At 42.1% G+C, this 15,346-nt stretch overlaps 1 protein-coding gene across 1 annotated transcript in view; it reads right to left on the bottom strand.

The window, feature by feature from the left end:
* The window catches only part of LOC149794228 (protocadherin-like wing polarity protein stan), a 58,171-nt gene extending 43,800 nt beyond the window's left edge, over positions 1 to 14,371 (bottom strand). The window contains exons 1-2 of the mRNA XM_089969092.1: positions 14,210 to 14,371; positions 12,835 to 12,950 (exon numbers count right to left, since the gene is read on the bottom strand). The gene's annotated coding sequence lies outside the window, so the exon portion shown is untranslated. The remainder of the gene's footprint in view (positions 1 to 12,834; positions 12,951 to 14,209) is intronic.
* Between the last annotated feature and the right edge of the window lie 975 nt (positions 14,372 to 15,346).

The following is a 15,346-nucleotide window of genomic DNA, read 5'->3' as shown; positions in this document are numbered from 1 at the left end:
TTGGACGTGTGTTCGCTGTATCCTTACGTGTGCAAATATTGTCACTTTCCTGCAGGGCACCCGCAATTGCTGACGGAACACATCGACCTGAAAAACATTCGACAATACGAAGGCTTGATCAAGTGCAAAGTTTTGCCTCCCACGAACCTATACCATCCCATCTTACCTCACCATTGCCAAGGCAAACTGATGTTTCCTTTGTGCCGTACTTGTGCCGAAACGTGCGACCAAGACCAACCTTGTCAGCACACCCAGGAAGAACGGGCCTTGACGGGGACGTGGGTCAGCGTAGAATTGTTCAAAGATCTGGACATGGGATACCAACTGTTAGAAGTGTACGAAATTTGCCACTTTCCCAAGACACAACAATACCACAAGGGTGACCCCAGTCAGAAAGGCATTTTCGCAGACTACGTGGATGCCTTTTTGAAACTGAAACAAGAAGCCAGCGGCTATCCTTCCTGGTGTCACACTCCCGAAGACCAAATACAATTCAAAGTGAAATACTATGAACAAGAAGGAATCTCTTTAGACCAGATCGAGCAAAAACGAAGGCAGGCGATCGTTTGCCAAAGTGATGTTAAATTGCTTGTGGGGTAAAATGGCACAACGACCTTGTTTACCCAAGACGGAATATTTGACAGAACCTTCCCGCTACTTCCAGATGATTCACGACAAAACCAAATACATGAAACACGTGGACGTCGTTCGTGAGGATTTGATCTTGGTCAATTACGAAGAAGATCTGGACTTTGTACAAGACGACCCCTTTGGAAATGTCATCATTGCGGCTTACGTGACAGCTCATGCTCGCTTAAAATTGTACGAAGCTTTAGAACTGTTAGGAGAACGTGTCCTGTACTTTGACACGGACAGTTGCATTTACATCCATCACCCGAGTCAGCAGAACCCTGACATCGAAGGAGACCGTTTAGGAGCCTGGACAGACGAGCATCCCGACGACAAGATTCTAAGTTTCGTCAGTGGCGGTCCAAAAAATTACGGCTACGAATACCGGGACCCAAAAGGAGAAGTGCACACGACGTGCAAAGTGAAAGGATTGACTCTGAATTATCGTACCAGTCGTGTGGTCAACTTTGGGGTCTTGAAAGAAGCCTTGCAATCCGGAGAGGATGAACACTTTAAAGTGACCACCTATCAACCGACAAGATTGTACGTTTACCCACTCATCACATCGTCAGTCGACCCTTGGAAAAAGTCTATCAAATCGTGTACCAGAAGCGAGTGCGACTTCCCAATCATTTCACCTTACCTTATGGACACGTCGGTATTGGTCTGTATATAAAAAGGAACCCTAGGCAAGATCGATAGTTCATTGTGACTACCAAGACCAAGTGAACAAGATGAATACTTTCAGAGAAACACAAAACAAGTTTAGAAAGTCTCAATTCAAGTGTGGGGCTTCTGAAGTGGAATGCGATTGTGAGCCTTGCGACTTTTCAACCTGTGTTAGTGACAGTACCAGAAGAACCCGTCACCCAGGACAGGACTGTCGTGGACATCCCTGAAAGACCCTTTCGGGAGGACACTTGTGTGACCTTACCCCTTATAGACCTGGTCAGAACATTACCCAAAACATGTTGTACAGACACTTGTGTTTATTCCACGTTGATGGTTATCATGTGCCTTTTATCCTTGTACTTAAGCCTTTGGCTTTTATGTATTTTTTGTCTTTCGTATTCATGTTTAAAACATTCAATAAACGTGTTCTGAAAAAAAAAGTATATAAACTCTCGTCTTGTTTGTTTTTGTGTCACAAGTGACATTCCTAACACTATGGCTACCCCTGCTGTCTCTGCTCCCTCTTCCTCCACTGTCAAAGTCATCGACGAACACTTAGATCGTGCCAGTTGGGAGGCTTTGTATCTTCGTCATCCCTTTAACATGCTCATTGCTGGACCTAGCGGTTCAGGCAAAACCGAATTCGTCAAACGTTTGATCGAACATAAACATCATTTGATCGATCGACCACCTCAGCGGATCGTGTGGTGTTACAAAGAGTGGCAATCGGCGTGCAGCCTCTTGCGAGAAAGTCAAGGCGATTCCATCGTGTTTGTGGAAGGCATTCCTAAAGAAGACGACGGCATCGTCTCTGACTCCCATCAAACCCATTTGGTCATTTTTGACGACATGTTAGGAGAAGACGAAGAAGAAATTAAACTGGTTCACGCGCAAAGGACATCACCGTAATGCCAGTGTCGTTTACATCACCCAAAATTTGTTTCAACAAAGTAAAGCCCATCGCACCATCAGTCTCAATGCGCATTACGTGGTCTTGTTTAAAAGCCCTCGAGATAAATCGCAAGTGCAAGTCTTAGCCAAACAGTTAGGGACACCTTGGCTGACTCAGGCGTACGACGATGCCACTCAAACTCCACACGCCTATTTACTCGTCGATTTGAAACCTACGACCCCCGAGGATTTGCGATTTCGTACCCACTTGTTTCACCACTGGGGCCAAGACGGAGGGCCTGTCCTGTACACGTCTCCGTCCTCCACTTAATTTCACTCCACAAAAAAATCTATAAAAACCTCAGACCCTTTTCGTCTGTCTCACACACATTTTGAACATGACGTCCCTTCAGTCGCATCTTCCCGTCAAATTGATTCGTGCCTTGTATGGCATCAGTCGAGAAAAAAATCCACAAACACGCGCTCGTGTCTTAGAAGCTAGTCTCAAAGAAGTCTTACGATGGTTCACGGTGACGGCATGTCAATTACTCCAAGGAATCATTCAGATTCCTCATCAAACCAAACGTTCTTTTGATCGAAACAAAGTCGCTTGGACCCAACTGACCGATCCACGCATCGACACTTAAACCAAAAAACAAATCATTTTGAAACCTGGAGGGAGCGGTACTCTAGGAGGGGTCATCATTCTCTCCCTCTTAAGATGGGATCCTAATGCCCCCAAACTTCTCCCCAAGAAAAAAGTCAAACGAAGCTCCAAGAAGAAGAAAAAGACAAGGTCCCCAAGGAGAACTTCTCCAGTGGCGGGACCCTCCTCTTACCAGACGCCACCCCGGAAAAAGAAAAGAAGCCCCCAGAAAAAGAAAAGTCCACAGAAGAAAACTAGTCGCAAGAGAGGCACTTCGGCCAGGACGCAACTTTACACTCGCAAACCACGACCTGCCACGGGGGTGACCGTGTCTCCGGCAGCCTCAAGTTCGTCCACTTCTCCGCTGATGACACCAAGAACTGAAGAGTACTTGGAGACGTTGATCACACCAAGAACTTCTCCGTTAATGACCCCAAAAAGAACTTCCCCAGTGGCAGGACCCTCCAATTTAGTGGCAGTGGCTGCTGCTCACAAAGTACCTTCTCCCAAAATCAAAGTCCATGAAAGATCGGGCATGTTACAAAGTTTACTGGATTTGTCCAAGCAAGAACTGGCTCGATTTAGTCCGTTGCGTACCCCTGCACGACGTGTCATGCCTGTCCTCAAATTGATACGATGTAAAGACAATCAGTGGCGACGCGTTCCAGTATAAAAAAGGTGAGTGACCAAGTAGGGTATCAGTGTTTTTTGGTGCTACTGAAGACTCAAAGATGTCACCCTCCAGAAAACATCCCTCTTCTAAACATCCCCAAGGAAAGAAAAGGAAAGGACTGCCTCCTCGTTTAGTCAAACATGGGGATATGTTATCTGTTCTGTCCAAAGCTTCTCCACCTCTACGAAAAAAACTCATTCAATCAGCCTCCAAAGAGGTCATCGATACCGTGTGCGAATGCTGTTTGAACGTCTTGAAAGGCACGATCCCTTTGTCCAAACACCAGAAACAATGCTTAGGCAAACATCGTCACGTTCTTCGCCAAATGGTTCAAAAGAAAATTCCCCTTCGTCAAAAGAAGAAGATGTTGGTCCAACGTGGAGGCATTTTACCCCTCTTGTTAGGTCCCTTACTGAAAGGAGTCTTGGGAACCATGTTGGGAGGACTGGTGGGAGCAAGATAAAAGGTCCTCGGAAGTCCCAAGATCTCAGAATCGACTCCTGACAACCCCATGGAAGGACGAAAACTAGCTTTAGTGCCTTACAAACGATGGATGGAATACCATCGTTGGCAAGAACAACGCACCCCGCATTTACCTCCCAATCCCCATTTGAGCGAGATGTCCCAGTTACAACACGAATTGCAGTCCTTGATGGATCGCCAAGATTTGTCCGAAAGACAAAAATCGCAAAAGTACGGTCAACTCTTGCAACGACTGCAACTCTTTCACCAGAAAGCTTTAGACGAAACAGCTCTACACACTCTGAAAGATTTTAAGACCTTGTTGAAAAGTCCAGCACCATCACCAGTACCACCACCACTACCAGTGACCAAGACAGAAAAAGGAGAAGAAGAAGAAGAAGGGTTTCAAACTACACCAGAAAAAGTACGCAAGTTAACAACACCACCTACCTCCAGAATTGGATGGATTAAAAAGATGATGGTCACCCCTTCTTCATCACAAGAGAAAAAGAAAGTGAAGACAGAAGTGAAGACAGAGGTGAAACAGGAACCGATATCCCCCGCTGAGACATCCTCCTCTTCAACACCTATTGCCGGTCGCACACGCAAAGCATTGCAATCCAAGAAAGTACCCCAAGAGAAAAAGAGTAGCATCCTCCAAGAGTGGGTGTCTTATTAACACACAAACACAAAAAAATGGAAAAAGTCTTAGCTAGCATTTACTTCGATCCCTCCCATCCTGCAGGTTACGCAGGAGTTAAAAAATTGTATCGTGCTGCCAAAACTCGACTAAAAAGTCTCCGTTTACCTCAAGTGCAACGATGGTTACAAGAACAAGCTACCTACACTTTACACAAACCCATTCGACGCAAGTTTGCCAGAAGTCGCACCCGAGTGGAAGGCATCGATCGTCAATGGCAAGCCGATTTAGCCGATGTCTCTCATTTGGCCAGCTACAATCGTGGCTACAAATATTTGTTTTGTGTCATCGACGTCTTTTCCAAATTTGCCTGGGTCGTGCCCTTGACTTCCAAATCGAGCAGCGAGTTAGGGCGAGCCCTGCAACGGGTGTTGAAACAAAGTGGTCGTCACCCTCTTCGATGGCAAACGGACAAAGGCACCGAATTTCTGAACCAAGCTTTCCAAAAAGAATTAAAGAAACGTGACATTCATTTTTTTACCACCGAGAATCCCGAAACCAAAGCTAGCATCGTGGAACGTTTTCAACGCACTTTGAAAGAACGCATGTGGAAATATTTTACGCATCACCACACTCTGAAGTACATCGACATCTTACCGCACCTGGTGCAAGCGTACAACCAATCTTACCATCGAAGCATTGGACGTGCCCCGCAAAAGTGACTCCCGACAACGAAGTGTTGGTGTTTGAGCGCATGTTTGGTACGTCCCCGACGAGGGCTGTCCCCAAGAAAAGTGGAGAGTTGGCCGTAGGAGATTGGGTGTGCATTGGCAAAACCAAACGCACTTTCGACAAAGGTTACTTACCTAACTGGACGACCGAATTGTTTCGTGTCACTGGACGAGTGCATGGCCGTCATCCTACCGTCTATAAATTGGAAGACATGAACGGAGAAGTGCTCAAAGGAACGTTTTATTTGCCCGAGTTACAACGTGTGACCAAAAAAGAAGACGACGTGTACGACATCGAAAGCATTCTCGAACGCAGAACCCGTAAAGTGGGCAAACGACGTGTCAAAGAAGTCAAAGTACGTTGAAAAGGATATCCACCCAGTTTTGATTCTTGGATCGACGCTTCGCAAGTCATCGACTATAAAAAGAAGTGACCATCATGCCCTTTCACACAGACGCAGCTACGTCGACCACTCCTTCACCCAGTTCTTCTCTGCAAGATTTACAAAAAGAACCCTTGTGGGTGTGGTGTGGAGAACGTGTGCCTAAAACGCAAATCGTCTTTTTCCGACAAATCTTCGTGGTGTATTGTGTCATCAGGGCAGACATTGCAAATTTGAGTTTGCAGCAAGGAGACAAACAATTGTGGACCATTTTATTGAGCAGTTGCATCGGTTACCTGCTTCCCAATCCCTCCCTGAAATTCTCTTCCAACGGGAACCACGGGAACCTTGTGTCCAGTGCCAGTGCCAGTCACCACTCCAAGAACAACCAGAACCCCATTTTGGGTGGAGACACGCCTCTGACGTCCAGTAACCCCTCGGACAGCCACAGAACTCTGGAATTATGAGTCACCAAAACCAATTTTACTTAACCTTACCCAGTGACAGTTCCATGGAGGTGTTTCCCAACAACACGTTGTGCTGTTACACGGCCAAATTACCTTAGACCATGCCATTAGATCACGAAGCCCATTGGGAAGTGGCTTTAGTAGAAATCATTCACCCGACCCAAGTCCTCAATGTCCTTCCCAATCAAAATGTTTTTGATGTAGAATTTCATGACGAACAATTGCAACAGTACTTGGATACCTATGGCAAATATGGCAAGAAAACCCCTGGCACAAAAAATCAAAAGTACACCACCTATCACTTGTTCATTCCTCCAGGCTATTATTTTTGTGGTCAACATTTGGTTAGCACCATAGCCTCCAGATTTAATGTCGTGTTTCTGAAAGCTTTGGAGAGTGTCAAAAAAAGTGTCACCATGGAATACCACAAAACAGGTCGTCGCTTCTCGATGAAATTTGACGGGAGTAAAATCCTCTCCATTTTATTTTGTCCTGAATTGTTTGACATGTTGGGCGGAGACATGGACATGAGAATGGTCATGCTCAAGAAAAACGAATTACCAATCGTTTACGACAACGAGTCTTTTAGCAAGTTATTTCGTGCCCCGGTAGAACTGAATCAAGGACTGAATTTGATGTTCGTGTACTCCGATGTGGTGGAGTACAACGTGGTGGGACACACCTCTGTGCCGTTACTGCGTGTCATTCTTTTCAAAGTGAATTCTGCCACGGTCACTGACGAGGAAGGTGGAAACACTTATCACGTTCACCGCGAATTTGTCCATCCTCACTATTTGCCTGTCAGCAAGTCGTATTTGGACTCGGTCAACATTGCTATAAAAGGAGATCTGGGACAAAATATTCCATTCACCAAAGGAAAAGTCACGGTGAAACTCCATTTTCGAAAACGGTTCTCTCACGACTCGTAAGTCATGTATCCAGTATACCGAGGGGTTGCTCGACAGCGAGGACACGGTTTAGGAGATATGTTAAAATCGGCTTTTCGTTCGGTGGCCCCGGTGTTGAAACCGATGGTGACACGCAGATTGCACGCCTTGAAAGATGCGGCACTGACGCAAGGCAAAGAATTTCTCCAAAATGTCACCATCGACAAACAAAACCCTAAAGAAGCCTTCATGAGGGCAGGCAAAAATGTCTTGCTGCAAACGGGCAAAGACCTTTTGGACCGACGCGAAACACCTATAAATGCCCTGCACGCTACCGAGTCAAGCATTCAGCAAGGACAAGGCAGAAAGAGACGACGAAGAAACCACCCTTTCACCAGACTTCACACGTCTAAAGCTAGAAAGACAAAGAAAAGAAGAACCGTTCGAGACTTAGACGTTTTCGATTACTGAGACACAGAACAAAATGATGCACCGAGAGTCTTGTGCTTGTTCCAAGTCGGAACTGGATCTCTTTGCCATGCCCCCGACCATGATGACGATGCAAGAATCCCAATGGGTGGAATTTCATCCCGTCTCCTCTTTGACGGATTCCGCTCCCATCGAGTTTGAAATCAAAGGACAACCCGAAGATTACATCGATCTAAATAGCAGTTACCTGTATTTGAAAGTGAAAGTGATCAAAACGGACAACACCAATCCAGGAGGCGATGTAGAGTAGCTCCTGTCAACAATTTCATGCATTCCTTGTTCAGCGAAGTGGACTTGTACTTGAATAACAAACTGGTCAGCAGCAGCATGGATACTTACCCATATCGTGCCTACTTGGAAAATCTCTTGACGTACGGAAAAGAAGCCAAGAATACTCATCTGGATGCTTGCGTGGTATGGAAACCTGACACGGCAGGTGTAGGCACGTTTAGCGACACAGTCCTGACAGAAGATGACAATCCTCACAATGTGGGGTTTAACGACCGTCTTAAGAAAATTCTGCAAGGGCGAAGTTTAGAACTGATGGATCGTTTGCATTTGGACATGGGGTTACAAGAAAAGTATTTGCTGAACGGGGTGGATATCCGTCTGAGACTGAATCGTAGCAGTGCCGCTTTCCATTTGATGGCCCATGCCAACGAATACAAAACTATCATTCAAGAAGCCCGACTTTACGTGCGTCGTGTGGAAGTGTTACCTAAAGTGGGAAACGACGTCAGTCAGACGTTGAGCAGAACGGCCGCCAAGTATCCGATACGACGCGTAGAAGTGAAAACGTTCACCATTCCCGCTGGACAGCGATCTATGATCGAAGATCATCTGTTCTAAGGACAGTTACCCAAGCGTTTGATTGTTGGTATCGTCAGGAATTCAGCCTTCAACGGAACCCACGATCAAAATCCTTTTGAGTTTCAACATTACAATGTGTCCCAAGATCGAAGTCAGTCGCGACAGCAAGACCTTGTGTACCCGACCCTTTGAGCCCAACTTTGGTGTCACAAAGAATTATTTGAGATCGTACTTGTCCCTGTACGAAGCCACGGGACAGCTAGGAACCAACACCAGTCACGGTATTTCGTACGACGATTATGCAGGAGGCTATGCTTTGTGGGGTTTTGATTTCACTCCAGACCAAGGCAGCGACGAGGGACATTTCCACCCTATAAAATCGGGCCAGATTCGTGTGGAGCTTCAGTTTGCAAATCCACCTCCAGATCACACAGTGAACGTCCTCCTGTATGCAGAATTCGACAATACCATAGAAATCAACAGTTTGAGAGAAGTCATTCTAGACTATTAGAAGCCATGGAAGACTGTTATCCCCCTTTGCCTAGTGGAGAAACTTTAGACATGAAATGTGAGGAGACCGTGGAAGGAGAATCCCAAGACAAAGACGAAAAGGACATCGTGATCAAGTCGAGATGTCCAGAACAAGAACAGCAATTGGTCTCCTACTGTGCTACATACCTGGCAGACACAGTTACGAGATGAATGAAGCATGATTACTATGGATGTCAAAACATCAGTCAAGAAGAAAAATTCAACGAATATCTGGACGAAGCTTGGAGTCTGTTTAAAAAAGACGTGTTACGTTGGTGGTATAAAGACTTGCGTGAACATTTCTGTCCTCCATTAACGACTCAAGAAATCCATTACATCAAAGCCCTCTTTGACAAATTCAAAGAGAAAGTCGAGATCGAAATTGATCACTTATTATCAGCAAAAGAACATTTAGTGACTTATTTTGATCGTGATTTTTCTAGAAACGATGAGAAAGTAAATCGTTGATTTTGTGACTAGTATGCTTATTTTGTTGTCTTCAGCTAGGAAACGTAGTGTCCATCCATGACTCAGTGACTTGCAACAGTGGAAATCTCAATTTCATTCACTATGTTGTCTACCTAAAAGAGTGTGAAAAAATGTTTGTTATTGAATTGAATGATTATTGTTGAAAAAATGTTTATTGTTAAATTGAATGATTATTGTTGAAAAAAATTGTGAATTGTTAGTGTTAAGTGATTTGAATAAAAATGTTGTGTTTTGAAAAAAATGCCTTTGTGGTTTGTTTGGCTATAAGAATGTTGATTTATGCTCTTTGACTTCTTACTATCCCTCTCATGACACTCATTGAACGTTGCGGCTCGAAAAAAACCGTGAAGGGATGTTTTCCTTCACGTCCGCGCTTTGACTTTAAGAACCGGGGCAGTTTCCAGTCTAACCATCCATTGTCGACTCATCGTCCTACGAAGATGTGCTCCAAACTAGCTAAGCTAAACGAAGCCTACGTGAATTTGCACAGGGTCAGACACAGTCTGATACCGAAGCCAGAAGAGATAGAGAATGTGAGAATGCTAAGAGTCACTGAAGACCTGATAGAAGAGCTCTTCAGAGAAGAAGTGAACAGGGAGAAAGAAGAATGGACAGAGAAGTACAGACTTCAGAGACAGCAGCAACAGCAACAACAACAACAGCAGCAGCAACAGGAACCTGAACCTGAGAGAGGCTTTGTCGATTGTCGTATCGACACCAAAGAGTTCTTCTTCTCTTTCCGAAGAAGCAGACCTATCGTCAGAAAGTCTATCCTCAGAGGACGTCGCATTCTTAGAAACTAAAAGATTGCCATAGCAAACAAAAAAAACAAAAAAAAAAAAAACAAAAAAAAAAAAAAAAAAAAGCCCTTTTCAGGGCTACCCCAATACTCTAGAAAAGAAATAACAATCGATTTGCCAATGTGTGTAGGTAGAGTAGTGTAAATATAAACACTGACTCTTTTTCATAGTGTGAGTGTATGTGTTTGTGTGTTTGTGTTTGTGTGTTTGTGTTTGTGTGTTTGTGTTTGTAAGTGCTCACGTACGTTTGTGTGAATAGTAGATTATGGATTTGTTTATTGTTTCTTAGCGTATGTGGAGAGTATAGTTTGGGTTTTGTAACCGCTCACGTACGATTGTGTGGATAGTAGATTATGGATTTGTTTATTGTTTCTTAGCGTATGTGGAGAGTATAGTTTGGGTTTTGTAACCGTTCACGTACGATTGTGTGGATAGTAGATTATGGATTTTGTTTTAATGATTTGCGTGTGTAAATAGTAGATTTGGGGTTTGTTTATTGTTTCTTAGCGTATGTGGAGAGTATAGTTTGGGTTTTGTAACCGATCACGTAAGATTGTGTGGATAGTAGATTTGGGGTTAGTTTATTGCTGATTCACTTATGTGAATAGTACATTATATAAAATGAGAAAAGTAGGGGATGTTTTCCTTCACGTCCGCGCTTTCACTATAAGAACCCACAGTATTCGTCGTTCAAACCATTCTAAGGAATAAACAAAGAAGATGGAGGTGACAAAATCATTTAACGATTTGGGACATAGCTATTTTTGGATCATGGATGGAACTTATGTAGTAGAAAGATTGAATAAGGAAGGAAGATTTGAAGGTAGCCTGAACAATGTGAAGAATCTTGGAGTAGCAAAAGATCAAATAGGGGGAATGATTGAGGAAGAAGTAGAAAGAATCAGAGGATTCATTGACCCACCTTACGTGAGAATAGGTACTTTAAAGGAAGCCTTGGATCATATCACAGAAGTCAGGAGCTTCCTAGAAAATAGCTTTCATTGGACTGACTGGTGGTACGTAAAGTGGGGTTGTAACCAGTTGATAAAAGCAGAAGAACTAATTAGAGAGGTTATGAAAGTAGAAGTGATGAAGATAAAAGAAAAATGGAGCAAAGAGAGAAAGGAAGAAGAGAATAAGAAGAAGAAATTAGAGTTTGAAAGATTGAATAACAACTGGATGAAGATACAGGCCAAGTTCCGAGCCATGGGTCACCCGGACTGGATACCGGAAACAGAAAAGAAGAAGAAGAAAGGAATGATGGAAAAAAAAATAAGAGGATGGCTACAGAAGTGGAGGAAATAAAAGAAGAAGATGATGATGAAACCAAAGGCCCTTTTCAGGGCCACCCACATTTCTCGAAAAGAGATTGACTTTCCATTGCCTACCCCTTTTTAAAATTTAAAAAAAAAAATCCCATGTTCAATTCCCCTTGTCCCTAAAGTAGTTTTTTCTAACATGTTCAATTCCCCTTGTCCCTAGACAAACCAAAACTCTATTCCCATGTTCAATTCACATTGTCCCTAGACAAGCCCAAACTCTATTCCCATGTTCAATTCCCATTGTCCCTAGACAAGCCCAAACTCTATTCCCATGTTCAATTCCCCTTGTCCCTAGACAGACCCAAACTCTATTCCCCATGTTCAATTCCCCTTGTCCCTAGACAGACCCAAACGTCTTTTTCTTCCAATGTTAAATTCCATTGTCGCTAATCTTACCCAGGGTTTTTTGCCCATGTTAAATTTCCATTGTCGCTAATCTTATCCAGGGTGGTTAATGTTAAATTTCCATTGTCGCTAATCTTACCCAGGGGGTGTCTGCAATGCTAATTCCCATTGTCGCTTCTCTCACCCCATATACTACTAACGTTACAACCAAATAAACGTGTTGTAGCAGTTATATCATAAAACATCAATCGCACAAGAGACGTTACAACCAAATAAACATGTTGCAACAGTTACATATTTATTTGTTTAGTGTCTCTGTAATTAATAAACTTTGTGAAACATAATTACAATGAACGACGACTTAACTAATATTGGCACATATAAATCTAAACTATTATCATCTGCCTACCTTTTAGGTGTAACAAAGCGATCAGACTAAGGCAAACAATTTTTCGCGCATAATGAGGGATCTGCAACGTGTATTGAAAGGAAAGATCCATTTGGGCTCAGACAAATAATTCAAAACACATTGACCGTAATGGTAATATGTGGCGAGATTACTATGCTTTCCTTGTGACATTGGCAAAACACACTTAATGTTATCAACGATCTATCAAAGAGGAAGATTGTTAAAAGATAAAATGAAATGCTGCGGGCCTCGTTTTTGATAAAAACGCACCTGTAGATGCCCACTACAAAACTCCGGCCCGTGAGATCTCGACATTTACATTCAGTAAGACTTATGCGACGACAGCGACAAAATTACAATTGTTTCAAGTTCAAGCTGACTGTGTTGCGTAAAATGTTTGACAACTGCCAACAATATGAGACAAATAATGGTTTTCACTGAAGTTTGCTTTTCTATCTATTTATATATCCATCTATCTATCTAATTCTCTCTCTACATGCATGCCTGCCTACCTACCTACCTACCTACCTACATATATACATTTAGTATATACCTACATGATTAAAAGCGACGATAGAAATGCTTTGTGTTGAGCTACTGCCTTTTTCATCCGTGACTGTGGCCGTTACAGAGTAACTTATCTGCGACAATGTTCCCGATGTCCTGACAGTACCTGGGCATATTTAAAAGTATCAGATAGAAATATCAATAGAACAGTGTGAAGTAGTAATTCATTTGATTATATATATATATATATATATATATATATATATATATATATATATATATATATATATATATATATATATATATATATATATATATATACATACAGAGAGAGAGAGAGAGAGAGAGAGAGCGTTGTTATTGTCTCAAAATAAAGACTATTGTGTATCTTAAGCATAGCCAACACAAAGTAGCATACATTTTGTATCACGTGGGGAAAAAATCGACATTTATGTTTATTATTTTAGACAATGTACTCCACGTTAATATAAAGGTAGATTCATTCTTGTATAAATGAATCAAAATAATTTCAAAAATTAGCTTTATGCCCCACCCACGCTTATTTACAAAATAAGCTCTTCCTAGATTCTCGCCTCCCCGCCCATGAAAACAATATTAGTTTACAGACACATTACATGAAAGACACCATCAGGATTGGAGTAAATGAAAGCAGTGGTGTCTAGATACCTTGGTTGATACATATTCCTTGGTTCATACATATTTCCTATCTTTTAGTCCAGTTTGTGGGAACACTTCCCACAATATGTGCATACTAACACCAGGCTCGATCACTGTGCACTGTTCGTTGGCCTCAGGAAATTAGATAAATAGATGCTCTACAGTGCTGATGTCTCTAATGCTTATACGGTATTATTTTGTGGAATAGAAAGGTGAATAGAAGCAAACTACAAGAATTTACAGACTGAATAAGAAAAAAAGCGAGTGTCTATAGGTATTCCAACTGCCTATCTTAGATAGTCGACAATGTAGGCTGTTTGAGTTACACGTCGCTGCCAACAAGGAAAGCTGTTCTCTTCAGGGATCCGATTTTCTGTTTGGTGTTAATTAATGTAAGATGAATACCGATGTCACCCTGATTCACGTTAGAAGGGTGTTGTGCCAGGATATATATTTTGACATCGTCTTGATTACCTAACAATGTCTATCGTCTATAAACATTGGCTACTGAGAATGTGACTCGTTATATCAGAGGTGAATATATTAGAGTTAAATATTTAAATTCTTGTTAGATGACGATAATATTTTCTATACCAATATACACCTAACTGCAGCTCATGTGTAGCATATGCCACATAATTTTCCAGCCCAACCCGCCAATTTAGAAATATGTCGGTTGATCTATATCTTTATCTTCACTTTTAAATTTTAATGTGTTTGCAGTTAGAACATGGTCGAATAACCTACCAGAGGCAGAGCTGAAACTTAAGCCGGTGCTAATACTTGGCGTCGAAAGAGTAAGAACTTCGTTAGCATCCCTGTCCTTGGTTGTTAATGTGAACAAGGTAGTTCCCGTGGATACGGTGCGGTCAACTTCCAAAGCAGTTAAGATGTTCGTGAATACTGGCGGTAGGTCTGAAAAACCCAGAAGAGTAAAGTTATCATTTGACATCGTGTAGTAACGAGACTTAATTTTCCACTCATCTACTTTTGTGATTATAAAAATCATACACGATTTGCCGAGTTCCAGTTTTCACCAGAACTTGATGGAAGAGTTTGAGGCCGAGGTAAACTCGATAGTTTAAAATACAACCATGTAATTATGACCGCTATTAACAAATAAAGAATCAGTTCAGAACTAAACATTCTAACTAATCACCGGCAAAAAGGAGATAAATGAAAACCAAAACTATACTCAATAGTCAAGTGCATTTCCTATATTTGAGAGCAGTTCGTGTCACAAACACACACGTTCATATGTAAGCATGCCCGTTCCAAATCCGTTTCAGCGCGATTGCAGACTTCTCTTGATCTTGGTCAATAAAAATATGTAATAATGCTTATATGCACATGCAAATCTATTATTATTATTAATTATTATTATTATTATTATTATTATTATTGGCTTCGACTTTTATAACGAATAGGTTGTTAGTAGGTACGAGGGACGTTAAGAGGGAATGGGAATTTAACATTATGGGGTTGGTGGAGGGTAAGGGGCCTCTAATAATTAAAGATCACGGCAAAATTTGGTACGGAATGGAGGTTAATTGGAATTGAATATTACGGCAAATGGTTTTGGGGCCTATGGGAATTTTAACATCACAGCAGGATTTTGGACGGTGTTAAGCCCATGACTTTACGATTACTGCAGAATTTGGGTCGGAATCAGGTTCTATGATAAAATTAATATTGAGGGGAATTTAGCATTAGAATGACACTATGGGAGGGCGGAGCGGTTACATTAATATTGTTACCATAGTTCCTATGGGAATTGAAGATGTTAAGTCATATACGTATATTTACTATCCAACATATAATTACATATACATAAAATGATGGGATGAGAAGGAGGAGGGGTCAGCTCATATATAGTTACTATCC

This window comes from Sinohyriopsis cumingii, chromosome 8 (genome assembly GCF_028554795.1).
Source record: "Sinohyriopsis cumingii isolate HCF-2022 chromosome 8, ASM2855479v2, whole genome shotgun sequence".
In the NCBI taxonomy this organism is placed as follows: domain Eukaryota; kingdom Metazoa; phylum Mollusca; class Bivalvia; order Unionida; family Unionidae; genus Sinohyriopsis; species Sinohyriopsis cumingii.
The sequence above is the reverse complement of the archived record's forward strand: the minus strand, read 5'-3'. Positions and strand labels throughout refer to the sequence as shown.